The sequence below is a fragment of the Raphanus sativus genome, chromosome 6 (genome assembly GCF_000801105.2).
Source record: "Raphanus sativus cultivar WK10039 chromosome 6, ASM80110v3, whole genome shotgun sequence".
Classification (NCBI taxonomy): domain Eukaryota; kingdom Viridiplantae; phylum Streptophyta; class Magnoliopsida; order Brassicales; family Brassicaceae; genus Raphanus; species Raphanus sativus.
Window position 1 is genome coordinate 24718830 of NC_079516.1, and position 14762 is coordinate 24733591.

Sequence of the window (14762 nt, forward strand, 5' to 3'; positions counted from 1 at the left end):
TGTGTATATATAGAGATATGTTATGTGCGTATATATTTGTCCAAAGTTTGCAGTCTATTCCTAAGAAAAAGTGGAATCGAGAAGGGATAAAAGAACCCGATTGGTGCAATTTTAGGCAATACGGATTGATATTAAAGTTTAAAGAAACCATAGTCTATGGGTACTTTTCAAAGTTGAAGTCAGGTTCATTATATTCATTGGAGTATATAATGATGTGTCAAGATATCATAGATTGATGTGTCGAAAGTCGGTCATCTTTTCTGTATATTTAATTAACTTTTACATTTTTTGATATTTTTATTTTGTACGTTTTAGATGATACTTTCAAACGACAACAAATGGAAACAAACATATATCACAGTAAACCATCTAGATTAAATAGGTCAAATAAAATATATGATCGGATTAATTAGTTGGTTTTACCCAACACATAATGAGAATGTAACGTCCCGACTCGTCTACGCCTATGGATCCATCCCATCCGACGGTCGCTCGTTAATTTTTTCAAAAGTTCGAAATCATTATTTATTTGAAATCACCACATGATATTTCTATGTACTTTGGCTTCACTCGCACTTTTTGATAGGTTACCCATCCTTTCACTACTCCAGCCTAAGCATGCTTAACTCTGGAGTTCTAAACGGATGTGTGACAGAAAAGATAAGTCAACTTTGATGACATAGGTAGCCAAATCAATTTTCTTAAAGTCTTTCCATATATCACAACTCGGATGTTACAGAGAAGCTCAAATTAACCTAGAGTCAACTCTTTTAAATAAGAGATAAAATATAGCATTTAGAGATTGAATCCACAGATAGCGTGACACACACTATAAAATATTAGATATAAAATCAAGTTAACCGGATAATATGATTGAGATAGTAAATAGTAATAACCAGTAAATAAGATAGATTGGTTGAGTTCACAGAATAAGACGGAAGCTAGACTTTTAAGTTAAAGTAATCCTAATTATGATGTAGTTTCTAAGTACATGTGATAATCAATTGTAGAACTCGAATACTAATGCAAGATATCCAGTTCTCAGTGTGATTCTACAAGTCTGAATCCATGTCCACACATTCGCGTGTCACAAGGAACGAGTTTCGATCAACATACTTATAGGATGTCGATCAATACACTTCCAAACAGGCGTTATTATTCAGATCGTTAAGTTCACTAGGCTGGTTAAATTAGCTAGCTACAGATCGTGTTTAACAACCTAGCTCAACATAATTACTATCAGGTATGAGCCTACTTTCGTAGTTGTCAACACCTAACTCATGATTCAAGCAATAATTTCTAACTCTGTGAAGGATTCTAGATTAATGACTTTAGTATGTAGTTTTAACAATCAATAATTCATCAATATCATACAAACCCTAAGTCTAACAAAGTCTCAGACATAATCAAACAAGACATAAAGATAAACTGAATGAATTGCATGATAGATTAGAGATAGATAAACTGGAGTTCTAATACAATATTCCGAAGGAGTTCTTGATCTTCTCGCCAAAACCCTAAGCTTTTAAAACCCTAATAATTTATGTGTCGCTTACCTAAACAATGACACAAAGTATATACATATATTCTAGGTAAAGAATGTACAGAATGCACAGAGTATACATCTTCCATAAACTCCATAATGTATATAAAACACTAGACTTCAAACATAATATAAGAACTCTAAATAAAATATATACTATAGCATAAAAAGTAGTCAAATCCATAGTAAATCACATTATAACTAATACCAAAAAGTTATGATCTCTATAATATTATTTGATAAGTCAGTTTCATACATATCGTTCTTACGTTGACTTTCGTAGTGGTTATTACACTGATAAACTTAATAAATTGAATTAATTATTATAATTGATAATATCAAAAAAAATATTTTTTATTAATAACTTTTTGGTAATCACATTATCGAAAATGAATTTATTGTAACCAAATTGTTATCAAAGAGTAATTCTCTATAAGAAGTAATATCTTTAACATTAAAATATATAATAAATTTATATTTTTGAAACCCTTGATCACTTACATTTTTATAAAGCATGTGCTTCCTTTTTAAATTTACATATTTCCTCGTACATTTAAACAATTTTTTTGTTTTGGATATTTTCTTAATTTAAAGGAAAAAATACGTTAGTTAGAAATTTTGAAAAAAAAAAATATTTTTCCTTATCTACAACTTTTGAATCCATTTAAACACTTTACGGAGATTTTCATTAAGGATGTGGCATAGACAGTTTCACTTGATGTTTCTTTGGTTATGATCATAAACACCAGTCAAAGTTAATCACTGAAAAAGTTGGTTTATTTTTAACAAGATCTGTTTTCTTTTCCACGGATAATTATATGTTTTAATCCGTTTAGTTTATAGAGTGTATATGAGTCTGTGTATGTTGTTGACAAAAAACAATATATGTATCAATTCTAAAGTGAAACTAAAGGATGGTCTCAATTTTTTATTACTTATGAAAAAAATTCATAGAAACAACCAAAATGCATATATTGTTTTTCTCTTCGGTAGTTTTGTTTTTAGTTTAATGTCATTTTATGTTATGCAATTTTCATCCACAGTAGACGTAAACAAGAAATTATTTTCTCAATTATTATATTTTGTTACTTGTTGAACTGTTAAATGACTAGGGGTTTTAACAAATTTAGTGAACTAAGATATTTAACCAAAATAATCAAAATATAATTTTACAGTCATAACTAATAGCATTAACTAAAGTTAACTAACTATGCCAAATTTAAACCATATCACAAATTTTTCAATAAAAAAACATATCATGGCCAAGTTAAATAGTTTGCAAAATTAGAAAACCACAACTAAATAACTCATAAATTTAAACTGTAATTAAAATACATAAAATACATAAACAAATAAAAACTAAAACTAATGAAAATATTATCCTAATTATTATATTTAGTTTTCGGAAATATTAATGAAAAAGTCAGATTTTACACTGTGTAATCTAAAAGAAGCACCACTTCGCAAAAAAAAGTTAATACCAAAGGATATAGTTTTTTTTTTTGATCAAATATACCAAAGGATATAGTTATGTTAAGAAAACATAGGATAGAATGTTGTAGAGAACTAAAATAAACCGATTGGAAAAAAAAAGAACCAGTATAAACGCTGCAGCATTTACTTGCCTCGATCATTGGTACGTAGAATCTCCATGACATTGGTAAATCTAAAATACATATATCTACATAGGCTATTAGGCCAAAGATTTGTAGTTTAGTAACAATTCTCACATTATTACTTATGTCCTTTTTTGTAACACATTATTACTTATGTCCAAAAGGTTCATTTCGGTCCATCCACAATTTATCCGCTTCTCTTTCTATTCGACTCTTACATCACATGTTATGAAGCAAGATAGTACAGTATGTATGTACGTGTTTTGTTACAAATCTTGTTAAATGGGCTTTTATTAATGTTTTCTGTCAAATAGTTTGATCATAAAATTGGCCCAAACTAGGCTCATCTCCAAATTGTTGTTGTTGTTGCTGTTCCCTCCCTCATTTCCTTGTTTCAGAAGTTGTGTGTTTGTCTTTTTCACGCTCCGAATTAAGACATGGAATATTTCTAAGTTGTCCACAATTACATGACTCTTCACTATTCAATCAGCAAAAATCTAGAGAAAACATTGAAAGACTTAGAAAAACTGAAGCACCGTCTTCCATTTATACTTAAAACGAAAAGTGTCACATTACAAAATTTCAGAATTGTTCCACAAACACACGACTCCACATTATTGAATCAAGGAGGTCGGAAAAAGAATCAAGGAGAATAATTAAGAGAATGATAGTGACACCAAACAGCAAAAGCTAGTAAAGCACTATTTTTACCGCGTTGAAGAGGTAGAGGTAGGAAGTAGAGGTAGGTGGATATTATTATATAAAGCTTGGTTCTTCAAAGTTACTAATTAACATGATCGCGACACGTATCAATAAAATTAATAAGATTGCGACATGTGTTAATCTATATTATAATTTAAAATATATATTAAGATAATAATAAAAACAAATTTTGTTAAAAAGTAATTGTAAGTATTTCTAATAGTAATTTTCTATTTTAAAATCCTAAACAAAACATAGTTGCAAATGATTATTTGATAGTAAATTTCCTTTTAATATTTTTAAAGAGGTTAAAATTTATAATGATATAAAATATATATACTAAGATAACAAAAATGAATTTTGAAATAAATTAATTTTGAAATTGATTTAATAGTAAAAAGGAAATTTTTAAAAATACTTAATTAAAATTACTTAATAGGAAACTTGGTTCTTCAAAGTTGTTAATTAACATGATTGTTACACATGATAGTTATATATTTAAAATTGTGATATGTGTTAAACTACTTCATAATATAAAATAAATATATAAGATAATAAAAACAATTTTTGGTGAAATTAATTATATGGTAAATTTCCATTTTTAAAATCTTAAACAAAATATTATTTAAAAGTAATTTCACACCTACTATTATAAATATTAATCCACAACTAGATTTTGATCCGCGCTTCGAAAGCGCGGGTATTATTTTTCAGTTTTATGAAATATATTATTTGTTTATAGTTATTGAATGTATTTATCATAGTGAAATTTTCTTTATAATAAATTCGACACATAGAGTGTCTCTGGTAAACTATATGTTTCTCTGGCTTTGTTTTATTCTCTCTCCAATCAACATATTTATTTGACTTGTTGTTAAAAATAAATGATTTTAAGACGAAACTATACAATACTTTTACATTAATATTTTGTTTAAACAATGTGACATATTTTTATATTAATTAAATATTTACATTGTAATTTAAACTAAATTTTGACCCGCACGCCCGTGCGGGTGTATATTTCAAACCGATTTATATGTTAAGTTTAGATATTCTGACATATGTTATTCAGATTTATATACAATATATTATTTTATTTATAGATTTTAAGAAATTCAAAATATATAATGAATTTTTAAAAATAATTTGAATGAGTTATCCGAACCCGAAGTGAACCCGCAAAGATCCGAATATAATTCGAAATAAAATTTAGAAATATCTGAATGGAGCTGAAATCTTTGACCTCCGAAACCCAAAACCCAAGCAGATGTGAAACGAACCCGAACGGATACCTGAACGCCCAGCCCTAGTTATAATTCGAACTAAAATTTAGAAATATATGAATGGGGCTGAAATCTTTGACCCTAGAAACCCGAAATTCAAACAGATCTGAAACAAACCGGAATAGATACCTGAACGTCCAGCCCTAGTCACTATTATGTATCATGTATATGTCATCATATAATTAATTGTATTGGTCCATCATATAAATAATAGAATAGTCTTTCGACGTCAAAAAAAAATTGGTCCATCATATAAATAATCATATAAGTAATAGTATTTTATATGTATCATCTTATAAATAATCATATATATTATATTCTTAAAGTTTAATTTGAAATATAAAAACCATAATTTAAGTTGGTATATAAAATTAATCTTTTTGTTGTATTTTCTTATATATAATGAAAACATTTTTTAATAATGGTTATTAAAAAATATTTTAGTAAAATAATTTTTGAATATATGAATAGTTTTTAGAAAAATTTATATAAATGAACTTTAAATTATTATTTTGATTTGAAATATGTATATAAAATTTAAATTTTATTTTATGATTATTTTAGTCAAAACAATGTTTTAGGTAATTAGATTAGTCTATTTTGTATATTTTTTAAAACTGATATAATGGATTTCCAATTTTTATTAATAACATAAGCCATTATTTTTTCTTCTTATTTTTTCTTCTTGACATACTTTTATCCATGTTTCAAAGTTTTAAATTTTTTTGCATTAGTTTTCTATGAGTTATTATTAATTTTATGATATTTGTTTTGAAAATTGAACTCTTGAAATTTTATATTTGACTAAACTAAATAAGGTAACAATACTGTTGTTTTACATAATATACTATTTATATTTCAATTTGTGTTTTTATTTTCACCATAAAGAATGTTAAATAAAAACAATTATAAATATAGTGACATAATTTTAAATAAAAAGAAATATAGAAAGAAGGTTGTTTAATTTATTATAAAAACAATAGCTAAATGTTTAAATAAAAAGAAGTATTAATTATGTTATTCATGTTTCCAATTAATTTTCATTTGTTATTAATTTACTGAAAATACAATGGCTAAATATGTAAATAAAAGAAAGTACACATCTCTACTATCCGTATTGCCAAACATATCTCATTTATTCTACTATTCATATTACCAAACATATCTCATTTATTCTATTATTCTTGTTTCCAAACATCTCCATTTTGTACTTCAACTTTAATAATATAGATGAAGTAATAAATTATGACAATAAGCATAATAGTGAATGCTTATTGTATAATAATATCAATAACTAGGTAGTAACCCGCGCCTTGCGCGGGATGAGATGGTTAGATCAGCAATTTTTCGAAAATATTAGAAAGTATGTATATATATATAGTTTGGAATTTGGGTTTTGTGTGTCTGTCTCTCTCTCTCTCTCTCTGTCTCTCTCTCTCTCTCTCTCTCTCTCTCTCTCTCTCTCTCTCTCTCTCTCTCTCTCTCTCTCTCTCTCTCTCTCTCTCTCTCTCTCTCTCTCACTTGCCGAGTTTATTCTATCTGGAAAAAGTAGATCCATTGAAACATCTAAGAGAATTGATAGGTGTATGTTTGTGATTATCTTCAACAAAAAGCGATTCCTTAAATTAGAGGTAAAAGTACTAAAATGTTTAGCAATCCTTAGGTAGAACAAAACGAATGATAATTTTGACTATGTTGTTATTGATTATCAGATTTTTTTTGCTCATGATTCTGTCTAGATTATATGTATTCACTGGAGATAATGCCATCATTTTTGGTTCACTTTCAGAAAGTTGAAATGAAGAAATAGTATTATCTAGTAATATGGAACAAATATATGAATATAATTTACAAACCTTATAGTAAGATCTATGATTTTAAAAATTAATGTTCTTACTTTCTGTTTCTCTAGATATGTGATCTATTATCGATAGCCTTATGCCACTTTATATAGTTTATAAGTTGTACATGAGAATAAGAATAAACGATCTTTTGTGATCGAATATTTAATTAGCCTTGGGTAGAAAGCATCGCAAGTTACATCTAATATGCTTTTTTGGAAATAAAAATATTCAATTTTTTTTTGAAAAGCTAGTATTCAAATATTAGCTCAAATTACATATATTACAAATCGTCAATTCATATTAAATTGACGGTGAGCAATATTACAAACCTCATTATAGTAATATTCAATGTCCATATTTTATATATTGTCACATTTACAATATTAATGTTTGACGCTTCTCCAAGTTCATAAGACTTTGTATGCAAGCAATATGTATTTCACCAAGTTTTAAAAGCATATCAAATTTATATAGTTAAACCAAAATAAGTAACCTCAAAAATTAAGCACGTTTACCTTTCCATACTTTGATCTTGCCAAATGTCATTACACAACTACACATATTATAGTTTTATCACTAAGAAGTTGAATTGTTTTGCTTAAATCTAGTGCAACATTTCCCCATACAATCAATGGAAGCCTAACATCTCTGAAGCAACAAAATTTAAAAGGTTGTGGTGATAAGTATGTGAAAATACATATAATACGGTTGAGATAACAAAAAGTATAACTTACTCTTCATATTTTATTTCACAGGAAATCTTTTCCGTGTTCTTCCCACTAAGAGACACGATTTCAGCAGGACTAACCTCCACAACCTAACCGATAATATCTATAAAATAGGTTCGTTAAATAGGAATCAAAAATATAAAATAACTTGATTTAAAATAAAAAAAATCACCGACCAAATATTCAGGGCTCAGACTACCAGCTAAGATTTCATGAAAATTGACATGCTGGAAAACAGTCAATCTGAATGACAAATTGTCACAAAACCAAACCCGAGTTGTGGGTTTGAACCAAATTTTATAAGGATGTTTTGTTGATCGATAGGAGCCGCATGCTTGAGAAAGTGAAAAATTAATCATTATATTCGAGTTATCTTCTTGGAGGAGTGGTTCAAAATGAGTAACCAAGTATTTTTAACAGTCGCATGAATATTATCGCCCTGAAAAATATATCTATGTCTGAGCATCATTTGTTTTATAACAATAATTTTTAGATTGGAATAAAGCCTCAGAAAAATAAACTTACACTTGAATCGACTAACACCATCTCAATACTCTCAATACCTCTTGCGGAGTATCGTCTCCATAGACAAATGATCTTGACCTAATTTTCTACGTCCTTTTGCAAGGTTTCAATTCGGTAATGTGGTCAAAAAACTGCTGCCATCTTCTTTATGATCAAAACTCTCGGGTGTTTGGTATTGCGGTGGAAATTAAGAGATGCAGGTTTAATATATACTCTTCTCTAAACATTAGGTTAGAATATTACAGATTTTTTAATTAGGAAAGAAGATACTAATTACTTTGCAAAATATGTTAAATATGCTATTTTATAAGGAACCTACATTGATAGTCGATATATTCTTTTTTTTTATTACTGATTGACAAAACTTGTGGACCAAGCTTTATAACTTATATTGTGTATAATGCGTCACTTTAGATATAATGCATGGTTAAATTTTTTTAATAAATAAATAGTAAATATCTTATTAATATAACATTTAAACTATAATCTAATACATTACTATGTATGATATAGCTAACATAATGGTAGATCTCTGAACTATGAAGCTGATCATACACATACACATACACATCTATTGGAGATCAAATATGAATCATCCTTATACAATAATGTGTTCAGGGTTTATCATAAGAATGTAACAAAATTATATATAGTCGCTACGCATATTCTTATCGGTCGAACCTCCATTTAATATATATATCAAAGGTTTCAATAACAAATATCAAAATACACCATCTGAACTTCCATTGATACCTTCTACGGAATGGCCATTAATGTAACAAATATCGTAATACACCATTGGCCATGCAAGGGAATAGAAAGAAACTCTATACAGAATGATGTAGATTGAATAGGTGTGATGGTGTTTTCTACGGAATTCATGATAAACGGAAAACAGCAACGATGAAAAATGGTCAGTGTGTACTGAGCATCTTTGTTTTACGTTCCAATTGTAAATGTTTATGACTATCTCTATTTTGCTTTATCTAAGCAAGTTGTCTTACTTAAATTAAACATGGCTGACCAACGTTAAATGTGAACTCCTCGTCTCTTTTTTGGCTTAAAAAATACTGCAATTCTCTCTCTCTTTAAAGACCTCAGACCTTGTAACTTTTGTCCATAGTAGATACATGAAAGAGATCGATCCTTTTTAGTTATGCCACTATATCTTAATTATAGAAGTTCTCTTTTGTTTTATGTTTGACTTCTGCTTAACGTTCCATACATAAAGTTTTGATAAGTCTATGAAACAACATCTGATTCTCACCATGTTGACCTAATTAATTAACAATTCTTGTGTCCCTAAGTTTGACTCACACACGTCGCTGAGAAAACTTGTTCAAATTTTAAAAAATCGTGGGCTCAGCCGACGCGATAAATCTAGAAGCACCAAGTTTCTTTCTTTTTACGTTTCTCTTCATCACCAAGTAAACCCTAGATTCTCCCTCCTTTTCTTTCGATCTAAGATCTTCATAATTATCTTTTCCGAATCTCTTATCCCGATTCGATTTACATTCGGCTCGACCATAATTTTCATATACGCCATGTCTTTCTCCGACTCTTGATCGTACTCAAATGGCGGAGATCACAAGAGTTTCAGGAAAATCACCCGCGAGAGTACGCTTCTCCCCCCTCCCCCCCCCACTCTTTCTCTCACGTATTTCAAAATCGGATTTCGGGCTGCCTTCTGGGAGCTTCTACTGTTTGGGGTTTCGTTTGAGAGCTCGTGTGCGTCTTAGGGGTTTAAGGCTTTTGTATTAGGTCAACATGGTGAGAATCAGATGTTCTTTCATGATCTTTAGGATGATTAAGGTATCACGTAAACGTGTTATGGCTGCAAAAAAAACAACTTTGCTCGTCCCTTAACGCAACTTATATAATATACTCGGGATTGATGTTTGCTCGTCCCTTATCTCTCCCTTAGCTCAACTTGTTTGCTCGTCCCTTAGCTCTCCCTGTTTACAAACGGCAAACTCATCCGATTTCGCCTTCGCAACTGAAGTTTAAGCCAGTTGTATGTTCTCCCTAACTGTTGTCATCCTCGTCTACGCTAAGGGCTGCCTCATCGATCTCGAAGTCAAGACGACGCGACAGAAGACGGCAAGACTCTCAGGGAGAGAACAATGACTCGGATCCTTGAATCGTCGAGAGGTAATGCTTCAAAGTGTTTCGCATGAATGAAAAAAAAAATTGGTTACGTTTCTTCTTATGGAACCAAATAAGGAAACAAAGCAAAGAATTAAATGATCCGTTTTTCTTAAACTCCCTCACAGAGTGACACGTGGATCCGAGCCTTCTCATGCATTCTCACCAAAATCGTTTAAGGAAAGCCTTAAAAATGCTTCTCCTTTAATATACAGGGGATATTAAATAATACTAAAGAGAAGATTATGAGGAGAACCACCTGAGAGACAGCAAAATCGACAGAGTCAGCGATAAATGGTTCGTGAGGTCCGTCACGTATTCCTGTTAAGACCTATAGTTACAGCAAAAAGGAAGGAGTCCAACTTACACTGCACATTGCATCACAAAAGGTGTAGAGAGTTAGTGCAGATACCTTAGGCACAAGCAAGAAAAAAAGAAAAGTTCTATAAGAGAGAACACACAAAGGAGCCCATGGCATTGCAGCAGCAAAACTGCGAGTGTCCAAATATGTATTTGATAGAACCAATGATTTAACTCTTCTTGGTCGGTGATGAGCAAAGAGTTGCGCTAAGAAGCCTCCAAGGGAAGTACCGATGCACCTATGTAACAATGGTCAAGTACTGTCACTTCCATTGCAATATTTTTTCCGCACAAGTAAAAGAATAACATTTCAGAGTCACAGATGGTGATTTGTAACTCAAAAGAGATCTTACATGATGAACATCAATGGTGTCAAGGAATTTCTCAAATGCTTGAATCCACTCATGATAACTCCGAACCCGTGGAATATCAACTGAAATTACCCGATAACCCTAGAATTGCAGAAATACCAACATTCAAGCAAAACCACCAGTTCAAAATTTTAGGAGATATAAATAATCACTCAACAAAGAAGACAGCAACACAAGCATCTCAGTTACAATAGCCTGACAAGTGTTCAAAAAATACATGCACTAAGTGAGAAAAAATACATGCAATAGCCAAACCACGAACAATCGACATGTGTGATTTTCAACTCCAAAAATCAGGACACAGACGGAGGGATAAGGAATCCGATCAAAGTTAATCGGATCTACTGGTGAGGGAAATAATAATCCTGACGGCCAATCTATCTCAGATTCTCTCGCACCTTCTTTTTCTAGGTGGAGAACTTGAGGCAACAGAGATTGTTGCGAGAACAGTCAGATTCCGTCTGGAAATTAGAGTAACACTCCTATCTAAACATGAAACCATTGAAGACGAGGACGAGGCTCCGGGATCAAAGAAACTCAGCTGAATCTAGAACATATACAAAAGAGAGAGTTACATTAAAAAAAACTAAATGATGTCATTAGTGTAAGTGCAAAGATGACACCACAATTAAGTAATGCAGAAGGTAAACTAAGAGACAAAACAGATACAAGCAAACACCAATTGCTTTATTAGAAATCGCCTTGTAAATCCTATTACAAGCTATGCTTAATCAGCTTTACACGTCTAGTGTTACACCCTAACACACGCCACTGAACAATTCCTAATTTACCCAAACTTGTCTCTCCATCGTCAGTACTTCAGCAACTGCTTCGGCACGACTCAAGAACACCCTAAGGGATTTTCACCCTTCCTCTATAACAATAGCTCTCAGTGTCTTATTGGAATACCCACGACTCCATAGCTCTTTTATAGTGATCTCCACGTTCCTGAAACCTAGTCTCCAAGGCAACATGGATATATGGACAACTTCCATATTAATAAGTACACTTTCCTTTTCTTGGAATGTATTTATTCTTCAAGGCATAAACTTGCTCCCCAAGTTTATCTCTTGTCTATTCTCCACGGTATAAACTTGCTCCTCAAGTTTATCCCACGCCAACTCAGCATCTCGCATCCACATGGTCTCCACCACTCCGCATGCCTCATGGTTCACTCTCTGACACGCACTGCATCAGCAACTACTTCAACGACTATGTCAAGACATAAACCCTCAGTTTATTCTTCTCCATCTCAGCATATCCTTGCATCCACATGGTAACCCACCACTCCGCATGCCTTATGTAGTAACGACTAATGCCTCCGGCATCAGTGACTTCGTCGCCTAGTTAGTCACGGAAGACTATTGACATCTGCAAGCTCTTCTTGCATCTTCAATCTCTCCCTTTTAGTTTTGTGTGCCAATCAAGCACAATACCCTTCTGGTTCAACAACCATGTTTCCTCACCTGGAAACCTCCACATTAGATATGCCTTTCTCCCCCACGAGACTTGCACTATCTTCATCTTCATTCATAGATATGCTATTCTCCCCCATGAGATATGCACCATCTACATCAGGACGTCCATCACCATGCTCTTCTCCCCCACGAGATATGCACTCCTTGGACCAGAACGTCACCACTTCTCCCCCTGCTTGATTGCATACTAAGCTAAAACATAGATGCTTAGATGTCAATACAAACATCACAGACACACCTGTCTGCTTCTTCATGAGTACTGCATCAGGCTATGACGCATCCGTCGTACTACTTCTCGAACTACCTCTCGAACCACTCCTTGTCTTGGCTCCTTAGGCTTCGGTTTCTTCCCCTCTGCTGTAAATATGGTAGGCTCCTCCCACCCAGTCTTCACAGCTATCCACGCACGCTCTTTGATTCCTCAAACCAACAGCTTCATGTGCGCCCTCCAATGACCATACCACCAGCCATCATCCAACATGATTGTCTTCCGCATCAAACAATCGTGTACATCTTCACCTTCAGGACCACACCAGTAACTTAGGTGACCCGCTCTGATACCAATTGTAAGTGCAAAGATGACACCACAATTAAGTAATGCAGAAGGTAAACCAAGAGACAAAACAGATACAAGCAAACACCAATTGCTTTATTAGAAATCGCCTTGTAAACCCTATTACAAGCTATGCTTAATCAGCTTTACACGTCTAGTGTTACACCCTAACACACGCCACTGAACAATTCCTAATTTACCCAAACTTGTCTCTCCATCGTCAGTACTTCAGCAACTGCTTCGGCACGACCCAAGAACACCCTAAGGGATTTTCACCCTTCCTCGACAATAGCTCCCATTGTCTTATTGGAATACCCACGACTCCATAGCTCTTTTATAGTGATCTCCACGTTCCTGAAACCTAGTCTCCAAGGCAACATGGATATATGGACAACTTCCATATTAATAAGTACACTTTCCTTTTCTTGGAATGTACTTATTCTTCAAGGCATAAACTTGCTCCCCAAGTTTATCTCTTGCCTTTTCTCCACGGTATAAACTTGCTCCTCAAGTTTATCCCACGCCAGCTCAGCATCTCGCATCCACATGGTCTCCACCACTCCGCATGCCTCATGGTTCACTCTCTGACACGCACTGCATCAGCAACTACTTCAACGACTACGTCAAGACATAAATCCTCAGTTTATTCTTCTCCATCTCAGCATATCCTTGCATCCACATGGTAACCCACCACTCCGCATGCCTTATGTAGTAACGATTAATGCCTCCAGCATCAGTGACTTCGTCGCCTAGTTAGTCACGGAAGACTATTGACATCTGCAAGCTCTTCTTGCATCTTCAATTAGTCGTGCCTTTTGGTGCCAATCAAATGGATCTATGGAGGAATTTTCAACTCGCCTTGGACTGATCCGCTTCGATCATGAACGGCGGCAGACGCGTCTAGGAGAGAGTCTCGCAATCGTTGTACAGAGTGAACAGGACTCGGTCATACCGAAGCGACATCTTCGAGTTAGGGTTTTGGAATTGGAGACAGAGGTCCCAGTTCCTGGCGAGGTGGCTGTCAAAGACGGTGAAGTTGGAGACGGAGAGGAATTTGAGGTAGACGTTTGGTAGCTGCGGACGGACGTATGATTGGTTCTGACCACAACCCAACCTTTTAGATCAAAATTCGGTTATGTTCGGTTCAATTCATAAACCGAAATTGGAAAATTTATAAACATATTATAATTCAAGTCTTCCCCTCATGATCCAAGCAAAACTTCCGGTACAAATCTAACTTTCTTTATCCAACTTCAGCACACTAAACATAGATAGCATATGACTTTATTACTTCTGCAATTTTAACTAACCTTTGACCCACAAAACAAAAAATCAAAACAAATGCAGGAAAGGATTTCAAATCAACACTAGATGACATTACATAAACGGGGCACATTAAACAAATTATGTTTGTAATTTTATAGTCCTTTTAATTTAATTATAATGAAATAAATTTCAAAAATAAAATTAACTATTTATAAAAATATCGTAAATTATGTTAAAAATATTTTTAATTCAAAAATGTGTCTCATAACATATACCTAAATTCTAAAATTGGTGTAAAAATTATCATTCTTATTTTGTTATCATAAAATAAAAAAATTAACAAAATCT

The 14762-nt window shown here is 32.6% G+C and overlaps 1 long non-coding RNA gene across 1 annotated transcript; it reads right to left on the reverse strand.

Moving 5' to 3' along the window:
* Nucleotides 1–9893: 9893 nt before the first annotated feature.
* On the reverse strand, nt 9894–13493 carry LOC130496531 (uncharacterized). Its single transcript, XR_008935691.1, has 5 exons — nt 11909–13493; nt 11358–11664; nt 11100–11198; nt 10848–10985; nt 9894–10754 (listed from the first exon to the last, which is right to left on the reverse strand). It is a non-coding gene; the product is annotated as an uncharacterized LOC130496531 (long non-coding RNA).
* Between the last annotated feature and the right edge of the window lie 1269 nt (nt 13494–14762).